This window comes from Pseudopipra pipra, chromosome 13 (assembly GCF_036250125.1).
Source record: "Pseudopipra pipra isolate bDixPip1 chromosome 13, bDixPip1.hap1, whole genome shotgun sequence".
Classification (NCBI taxonomy): domain Eukaryota; kingdom Metazoa; phylum Chordata; class Aves; order Passeriformes; family Pipridae; genus Pseudopipra; species Pseudopipra pipra.
In genome coordinates, this window is record NC_087561.1 from 10,667,863 (window position 1) to 10,678,335 (window position 10,473).

A 10,473-nucleotide genomic window follows, 5' to 3' on the forward strand; every position below is an offset into this window, starting at 1 on the left:
GGTTAAAATTGCAAGAGAGTAGGTTTAGATTAGATAATAGGAGGAAGTTCTTCCCTGTGAGGGTGGTGAGGCCCTGGCACAGGTTGCTCAGAGAAGCTGTGGTTGCCCCGTCCCTGGGAGTGTCCAAGGCCAGGTTGGAGCAACCTGGGATAGTGGAAGGTGTCCCTGCCCTTGGCGGGGGGGGGAGGTTGGAACAGATCACCTTCAACGTCCCTTCCAACCTAAACTATTCTGTGATTCTATTAAAGTTGTTCCCTCTACCTGCTGCTTTGTCCTGTGTCTTTACCCCTCCGCGGCTGCACAAACCTCCCTGCTCGGCTGCCCCGCGCCTTCGCAGAGGTGGTTTGCCTTCTCCTCCCGTTTCCGGAGCCCGTTCTATGAAAAGCCTCCCAGCCCCGGCACGAGTGTCGCTGACTGAACCCGGGATGCTCGGGCGGCTCCCGCGGCAGGGCCGACAGCAGGTGTCAGCACGGCACCGAGCCCGGAGCCATCCCCGGGCACTCCTGGAATCGGCCCTGGCGTTTCCCCTCCCAGTGACCCTCCCCCGTTGTTAAGAGGAAGTAGCTAAAGAGAATAAACGGCTGTTTTCTTTCTAAAAAAACATGACTGGGTCGTTCCCAACCGTAGGGGAAGCTGCCCTCTGATATCACCAAATTTGTTTCTGCTGCATCTCAGGGTCTGCAGAATTTCAGCAGACACGTGTGACGTGCAGGATTTGTCCCTTTCCCCAGTGTTTGATTGCAAGTCCAAGGCAGACATCGCTGCCTGTTCTTGTCGCGTCCCTCCTGCACACCCAGCGGGCCCCGGAGAGGTGTCAAGGCTAAAATCGTCCAAAGAAAAGCTACTGAGGAGGTGTCTCTGCTTGTGGTTGTTTTCACAAACAGCATTATTTTATTCACTTTCTTTCCATTAAGAGAATAGGTCCATTACGGTAAAAGCTCGATAAGGATTTTTATCCTCCAGAACAAATCTTACTTAAGTTACACCAAATTTGATTCTTCTTTATTACATGTAAGCAATAACCCCTCTCCTTCCTTTGCCACTGCCTCCAAAATTGTGTTGTCAAGTGAATTGCTGGAATGAGGTGGCTGTGCCTGGATGGGGGATTTTCATGTGGCTGGTGAATCAGCTCAAAAATGTAAAAAGGTGAGCATTAAAACAGGCTGCCTCCTACTTCAACCCCACTAGAACTCACGAGCAGTTGGAAAGTACCTTAATGCACTCGGTGCTCGGGATAAAGGAAAGCCGTGGTTGCTCCCAGAGGAGCTTCCCATCTAATTTTAACCATGACACAATCGGTGACAGTGACAAATGGGGGGAGGGAGGAAAGGGGCAAGGGAGGATGAGGGTGACAATAATGAGATTACACGGTCACTTAGATTCATTATGTGCGTGTCTTTGTGGCACTGCTGGTCCTTTATGTTTGTGATGGGTGGAGGAACTACGGGAGAGGAACGGGGCAAAGAGCACAGCAGGAGAAAAGCCAAATACATTTCTGTGCAATTGACTTACCAGCAACGCCTCCCTCCCGGGCTGGGGGGAAGCCCAGGCAGGTGGGCACGGGATTGGGAAACTGGATATTTTTCCTCTGGGTGCATAGTCAGTATCAATTTATATTCCCAAGATTTATTTCCCAACTTAACAGCACTTTATACCCGGGCATACGTATGTAGAGCTGAAAAAAAAAAAGACCCATCTCAAAACGCACCAGGTTGTTCGTTGTCCTTAAAACGAGTTGTTCCCTTCATCAAACTGTTTGCACAGCTCCTTCACCGCCTTGTGCCCCACCACACATCCCGACCCACAAAAATAGCTGGTGATGTAAAAGGTTTTGAAACTCTGGATAGGAATAGCTGCTTCTGCCATAAATGGCCAAGCCCTGAGCCAGCCACACAGGGCACCTCCTGCCGATACCGCCGCTGCCACTCCCTCTCTATCACCACCTCATCCCGGTGAGGTGTGGCACGTCCCAGGTCAAAGACCTGATTTAATCTCTGCTGCCACTTTCTCCACGGCTCCTGCCAAGGAGAAAGGAGCAGGGCTCAACCCTGGGCGCTGCCCCAGGAGGATTTGCCCTTTCCCAGCAAAACAACCCTCCCAAATGAACATCCGGGCAGGATTCGGTTGCTGCCAGAGCAGCTCTGTGCTGCTGATGGACTCGGCTGCTCTACGCCGTGCCCGCAGCCAGCAACAATAAAGCAGGCCCTTATTAAATTAACCTGCTAAGACAGAGATCCTGCAGGGATGTTCAGGGAACAGACAGATGGCACAAGCAAGGGCCAGGAATATCTCACCAGTGCGAGAGATGGATCCTGCCTGGTGCCGTGCCCAACAAGGAGGCAGGAACAGGAGCGGGCAGTGCCCTGCCCTGCAGAGCCAGCCCCGAGAGGTGACAGAAAAGCATCCTCAAGCTCTGGAGGGAGTGAGGAGACTGGAGCATCTCCTGTGGATGCCAGGGTGGGGCTGCAGCACCTCCCCAGTAGCCAAAGCCTCCCCACCACAGCCACAGTGTGGACGCTGCCCGGCTGCTGCCGCCTCTCACAGGCTGTCCCATCGATCGGCTCGCGGCTCTGACTCACTGTGTCTGCCCGAGCTACAAACCAGGCTCTTCCCTGCCAGGAGCCCTGCAGCAGGCTGCTGAGCCAGGGCAGCAGGGATAGCCTGGATTTCACCTCACTTGCCGTCTAGATGGGCACATCATTTGCGTAAATACGTGCAAAACCAGCTTAAGACCAAATGTCATTTCTTCTTCTCCTCTTCCAGAGGTTTTGCTAATCCACTTACCGTGCCTTATGGTGTTCAGCGTGTAAGCTGCAGGGCAGGGACCGGCTCCTGGGGGCTGGAATGGCTGCTGGAGCACTGGGGATTGCTCTCACATACCTCATGCAAGGAGGTCCTGTCACACCGGTCACGTAACTGCAATGACAGCTTTTGATCTCAGCCCCATCAGGTTACAGTGGATGTGTCCATCTGGCCCAGACTCCTAATTCTTGGGCTGTTTCACAACCTGCTGAGATACTCTTCTTCTTTGCCAGCTTTTCCTGCCAACACAGAGATGACGCAGAGGCAAATCCTGAGGACCTTTCTCAGAAATTTCATATTTCCTGCCATTCCTCAGTTTTTAGCTATTACTTTAGTAGCAACAAAAGGCATGCTGGCACTTCAAAAGAGGGCAAAGGACATTTTCCAAAGCAATTACTGATTTTGAGGCAGAAGTGGGACTGCATTGAATTATAATTGACACAAGGAAATTATTGGGATTTCTGGGAGGAGAAGCATCTGTCTTTGGTCCCCAGGCATGGTACCAGATCACCAGCCATTTAGAAGAGCTTGGCTGGGAGCTGGTTGTTGCTGCTGAGCAGCAGCACAGTGGAGGATGATGTTGCTACACCCTGCCACACTCACTGCCTGCAGCCCCTTGTCCCTGCAGCAGCCCTCTCTCCTGGTTATCCCCTCTGATGCTGCTGCAGGATCAGCATCCTGCCCCAGGGCGGGCGAGCGGGTCTCCATGTCTCTGCGTGGTGATGAGTCACTGCTCCACGTGAGGAAGCTGGTGGTGCAGCCAGAAATGTGGTTTCACGGGTCATTTCTCTTCCTATTTTCTCCTGACGTCGAGCTATCTCCTTGCTGCCCTTCACAGTCTGAGCTGCTGTAATCCTGGCCTGTCCTCCACATGCTCAGCATGATGCCAGCATGGCACACTCTCCTTGGGTACCTGCTTCCATGAACTTCTGCAAAGCTGAGGGGACGGAGCTATCCTCAGGTTTGACCTTGCCAAATCACCAATACGTGTCACAACTTCTCCCTAGAAATATATATACATAAATATTTTAAAGTTGCCAGCCAACATCAGAGTAAAACTGAAAATACAGTTCCCTAAGGCTGAAAAGCCAGAAAGCAACAGTGAACACATAAACCAAACCTGTTGCTTTAAACCTCAAATTAAAAGAAAGGAGTGGGCAAGGTAAATATTCTGTCAAGATATGTTTTTAAGATTTGTGAAAATAAAGCAATTTTAAACTAATGTCCAACAGAAGAGTTCCCATTTGCTTTAAAAATTCCATGTGTTTTCCTTTTCTTATTGCATTCCTGCAGCATTTGCAATTCAGATGCTACAGAAATGTGTAACCTTGCTCATGAAATTTGCTGGCCAAATGAAGCAGCCAGCAATTAATTCGAGTGAAACCCTCTGCTTTACTGCCATTGGAGAGAATGAGAGAGAGAAAACGTAAAATCCAACCCAAACGGGGTATTGAGAGGATACTTCAATATGATGTTGATCTTAATAAGCAAAAACATTTCTTTCTTCTTTTTTTTAATAAATTGCTTTTCGCTTGACAATTTCCTCACAGCGAAGTGACAAGTATTATTCCGAATCGTTAATTCCTCGGCGGAAGCTCCGGCGCTGAGCTCATTAAAGCGTGCCGAGGCCCCGGGCGGGCGCTGCCAGGTTGTGCAGTGACCTGAGACCACAACACCCACTGCGTTGTCTCATCTCCAGCCCTGGGACGGGCGGTGTCACTGGGGCAGCCAAGCCCCTTGCCCTGGTGGCAGGACCTCGGTGGCAGGACACGGGGACGTTTCTGCTGAAATATTTGTGCCTCTTTACAACACGGAGCATCACTTCTGCCTGGGATGGGATGTGCAAAACCTGGGTCCTGGCAGCACTCGTGGCACGTGGGACATACATTTCCCAGGAGGGCAATGCCACTGTTACCAAGTGCTGCAGGGTGGTACATCCTATTTGATTTAAAATCATGGAATATCATATGAGAATATCACAGGACATGTGCATGGCACAGCCCTGTTCCCCATGCCGATGGCACTCACTTTCTCACCCATTGCTTTTCTCCAGACACAGCTGAGGATGTGTGTACGTGACAATGTCACCAGACAGTCTCTGTGCCAGGCACATGTCCCCAAATGGCCGCTCCAATGAGGGCGGAGGCAGGTCATGGCTGAGATGCTTCTGGAGAAGATCACCCTGAGGCTGGAGGGGAAGGTTTTCCAGACCAGTGCAGTGGCAGAGCTGTGAGCAATGGCCAGCCAGGCAGAGCTTCTCCCCAGACCACATTTGCCAACAGCCAACAAACCGTCTGCAGAGCGGGAACACGGAGAGCTCATTATGAGACTCTTTATCAGCCTTCCTGTCAAGGGAGGCCGACGGTACAAAGCTGTGTGTCCGCCGTGCCAGAGCCTGTCAGCTCCCATGGAAAGGACACCTGGCCACTTGGAGGCAATCCAGGCACCAGCGAGGGTCTCCACAATATCCCAGAAAGCTGCAGCCTGGATAACATGTGGCATCCATCATTGTCATCCGAGGGAGTCAAACGAGCAGGCCTCAGAGGCTGGCTGCTCCATGAATCCAGCACGGGAATCAAGGGGTTAAAGCGCTTGGCCAGGGAAGGTCCTTGGAGGAGAAAAGCACCGGAACTGCTTAATTAGAGTATTCAAATTGGAGGGGGTTGCAAAGCGGTTAATTTCTCAACTTGAAAAAACAGAATTAATATTTGCCAGCCAGGATCAGCAGCAGTGGGAGCCGTCGACAGCCTCGCTGGGCTCCCTGTGCTGGGGAGGACTCCAGAGGTCTCTGCTGTAATTGCCTGTGGTCTTTAGTATTTTGTTCCGCAGTTTATGAACCTGCTCGAGTTCATTTTGTGGATAAAAGCTGGTGATCCAAACCCCAGCTGTACCTCTGCCTTCAGCAGTGAGGGGCTGTTTCCTGGTTCGGTATTGCAGTGCGACACTTTGGTGTTCCAAAGAATTTCCTAATTTGCACAGCCTGGAGAAGATCAAACCCGTGGCTGGTGAAAGCAAGCGTGGCTCTGCCGTGGCCAGACCTCCCTCCCAGCCTCCAGGACAGCAGCTGCCTCCTGTCCCTGTCCCTGCACAGACAGAGCCGCTGGTTACATCGAGGGCCCGCTGCCTCATGGCCATGGGCACTTTGGGGTCAGCAGCCCCTAAATGAGCCCAGCTATGCTGGTGCCAGGGAGAGGATGCTCCTGCCTCCGCCTTGTGCCACAGCAGACCTGGAGACAGCTCATGTGGGGATGTGGACTTGGGATGCTGTGGGGAGAGTGCTGAGGATCATCCCTAGGCTAGTCCTTGTCCATGGGCTGGCAGATCTCCTTGCTCTGGCCCATCTGCCTCACGCCTCAGGCTTTTCTCATCCTCTGCTTTTTGCTTTTCTAATCTTTTGTCCAATTTTTAATCCCATGCCAAATTCTTTCCCATCCTCTTAAAATTCCTCAACGCTCTTAATTCTTTTTTTTTCCTTAGCTTGGCTGCGTAATTGCGAAGCGTCTTGAATCCCTCTGTTTAGTCTTCATACCTTATGCCACCACTGTGTTCCAATCACTTAAACATGAGGTCTTTGCATGTTATTCCTGCAGAGACAAATTTTTCACGTTCCCTAGAAAGAAAATCATTCTCCATTAGCCAGTGCCTCGTGGTGAATGAGAGGGGACATCACAGCAGCCAGCAGCTGAGGGTCCCATCCTGCGCTGCGCCTTGAAGTGACACTGATGTCTGAGCCGAGCTGGGATTTTTTCCCCAGCAATAGCTTTGCTCTTCAATGGCCGTGAGTGAAAGGCTTTGATGCCCTCCATCAGCACTGCACGGGGTGAGGGCTGGCACAGGGCCGGGCTGTGTGGCTTCACAGGGTTTCCTGTCACCCTCCCGCTGGCGAGGCAGCTGCCACCGCCCCTGGTGTCACCCACCAAGACTCAGCACGATGCAGAGGGGAAGGAAAAAGCCACTTCTCCGTGCACAGATATTGCGTCAGGAGCAGAGAAAATTGATCTCTGGCTGCTGAGCCTCTCTAGCACTTTGTGTTGCTGAAAGGAATAATCAAGCCCAGCCCTGGAGAAGGAAAAGATGGAAAGAAAATAAAAGCTTTCCCCATCTGATGATTTCTGTCTGAGGCTGGGGCCCTCCCTGGGGACCCCAGCAGTGCTTTTTGGAGAGATGTGCTGGGGCTGCTTTTGCTCCTGGAGTTGGTTCTGTAGCAGATCCACAACAATCCCAGAAAATGTTGTTTTTCCTGCTCACTCCACAGGTCTGGGGAGAAAGGGAAGAGGGAGGGCAGCTGCCAGAGGCCTGGGCTGAGCCCCCAGCCATGGGGCTGCCACGTGTACTCACACTGGGCTTGCCCAGGGACGTCGCTTGTCACCCTTCCTTTGTTCAACAGCCATGGTCTGGTGCAGAAGCCTGGCTTTCTCTGGGACAGGGCCCTTGCATGGCTGCAGGAGTCAGAGTTTGGAGACATAGAGCAAAGTACCCAAGTGCCACTCATGGGGCCAAGCAGGGAGAGAAAGCGCTCTAGGGCTCCTCACCTGCACACAAGCCAAGGGCTGAGCTTTCCCCTCCACAAGAGCATGGGCCATTTGCCACAGCTACAACCAGCAGCAGCTCAAAATCTGGATCTAATACTCTGTTGTCTCAACAATTAAGAGATTAAAGGAAGAATCCACACTGAAAGGGGAGTCTGGATGCTCCTCCTGGCTCCCAGCAGCACACTCTGAGCTGGCCCAGCCCCTGCTTCAGCTACCTGCAGTCCAGGGGACACACATTTCAGCAGGCAGCCCCCTAGTCCCGTCCTTGCTGAGCTGTCCCACAGCAGTGGGCAGAGCTGTGGCAGTGCCAGGCACCTTTGAGCGGGGATACGGGGACACCACTGCATCCCTACCCTGGTCCAGGGGCGCAGACCTGTTGCCTCAGCCCCAGGTGAGTGCTGCTGGAGGGATGCTCCATCATTTGGTGCTCTGTGGAAGATGCAGGTCGATGGGGCTGCAGGTGGGGGGAGGCAGAAGAGAAGGGAGGCAGCAGATCTCTCCCCTCTCCTGCCAGTGCTCTGCAGCCCTGCCCCAGGACCCGCCGGGCGGGCTGGCTGGCTGGTGGTGGGCGTTCGTGACTCATTATCCCTGATCGCCATCCCATGACACATTTACTGCCAGCAGGACGGGCCTCCTGCCAGCACAGCAGCCCTGGAGCCTTGTGGGAGGATGGCTGGGCTCTGCCAGCAGCTGTGCTGATGCAGATGGGCTGGGAGGTCGGCAGCTGCAGCCCCGGGATGCACAACCTGAGGTACACCCCGGCTGGGTGGGTAATGGAGGCAGACTCGATCCTCTGTCCCAAGGCTCAGGGTGCGAGCGCAGGGTAGTGCATGGCAGGATACAGGGAGGGATGGGACCTGTTCAGGGCCAAGTGTGGCAGGTCACAGAACCAACCCAGCGCCCTCACCTCCCACAGCACCCACTCTGCTCACCCCAGCGTCCTGGCTCACAGCACTGGGCCCACAATGACAAATGCCTTTAAAACCTTCTTTATTAAGTGAGAAATCTGACTCCACTCCCCGCGCCAAGCCCTAATACAGTGCAGACCTAAATACAGCACTAATGCGAAAGCTTAAAGGATTTCCCATAATTAAGCAAAGCTGGCAGAGGGGTGAGAGCCTGGCGGAGGGAGCTGCAGCCCACCTCTCTCCTCAGCATGGGCCACCCTCTGACTGACCCCGTGGTCCTCTGTGGTCCAAATCCGGCCATACACCCCACCCTTGGACCATGTGGCATGGGAAATTAAAGTCTTCCAAGGCCTCATCCTGCCCAGCTCAGAGCCCCAAGTTGCCCTCGTTACCCTCACCAAAATCCCCTTGATTTATGCAATAGCACAAGTAACATCACCATGTGTGACCCCTGCGTCACCCGTCCTGCCAGCGCTGCTGGGGCTCTGCCTGTTCCAAACCTCGCTGCGGGTCACCGCAGGGCCAGGGAAGCAGGACGGGGCACTTCCAGCTCCCAAAGGAGCTCAGAGCAGGGAAACTGCTGAGCCAGCACCTGCTGCTCCTGCACACCCCGACATCATGGGGCAGGGGTGGCCACCAGCACCCTCCACCCCAGCAAACATACGGTCTTACCTTTGTATTCCCCCGCACACCGGTCTGAGAACAGCGATGGTTTAATGGGAACATCCTGTGTCTCCTCACCGGCACAGCAGAGTGTGACACTCGGGCAGGCTCACCCCACAGGGTGAGCGGCCCAGTGCTTTGATTCAGGCATGTGTTTCTGTGGAAGAAAGCAAAACGCATTATTTCTTCAACAACAGTTTTCCAGAAGCTTTGCAAAGTTCTCGGGAGCACCTTTGCTTTGGCACAGACACGTGCACCCCAAAACACCCCCAGTGTCCCTTGACACCCCAGTATGATCACCAGGAGCTGTCCATCAGTGGGAGCCCTTCCGGGCATCCAGGTGCCACTGCACTGCAGGTCTAGGGGCAAAACTGAGGGCTGGAAGGGCTGTGGGGTGAGTGGGGACACAGAGGAGACACAGCCACAACACCCTCTGCCAACTGCCAGGGGTGCACAGGACATGCAGGAGCTGGAGCAGAAGCACTGCCATGGAGATTGGCTGAATTACAGTGGTGTGAAGCATTAAAGCAGAAGCCACATCGATTACAGGCACAGGCTGTGTGCAGGCAGTGGCTGCAGAGGGTGGAAGGCAGCAGCTCCCTTGGGAAGGCGCTGATAACATTTATGAGCAAATAATTTACACGAACCACGGAGCAAAGCAGAAATACCTCTGTGGAACCCAACTGCGGCTGCGAAGAGATAAATGGTGCAGCAGCATCCTACCAGGGTCTCCTGCCTCGCTTGGAGGATCCTCGTGGAGGCAGCTGCTGAGGGTGTCACAGTGCCATCCCCTCGGGGCTGGATTTACACTTTCGGATCCAGGGGAAGGACAGTAGGAGCAGTGGGGCAGATGACAAAGCACAGGGCTGCTAAACAGATTGGCAGAGCCACCCTGAAAAAGGCAAAATGGGGAGGAAAGGCCAAAGACATTTGCAGCAAACACCTTCCAGTGACCTGAGCCTGGCTGGGACCCCAACAGAGCTGGCTTGCTGGGCATCTGCTCCTCCAAGCTCATCCCCATGTACTTCAAGTTTTTCCTGTGACTCTGTGCAGGTCTCCCTGCCCACAGACACCTGAGAAGTCTCCCAGGCCATTCACAGGGATCCTATGTTGGCATGTGCTGCCATTTTGAAAAAGTACTCGAGGCAGGGTCCCACCTGGACTGGGCACATCAGTCCATTGTCTGCAGTAACAGCCCAGTGCACAAGCAAGAGGGAAGGATGGGGCTGTTCCTCACACTGCCAAGCACTCTGATGTGACCCCTCCCAGGGAGGGTGAATGGCTTCTCGTGTTGGAGAGGATATTTTAGATCCACAACTCATTGGGGATTAGCCAAACATTTCTCCATTCTTTAATTTCTCATAATAAATAGATCAAAGTGATCTATTTATCCATTACTAAGTCCACATTGAATAAAAACTGGCTTTGGACCACAGAGGCCCATCTGAATGTGGAGAAAGCCTTGAAAAATAGAATTTTTCCCTTGGTTCCCACTGAAGCTTCAACAGCCAGAACTAAATGGAGATTTTTTTATCAAATTTGGCTTTCCTGCACAAACAGGCCCCAAT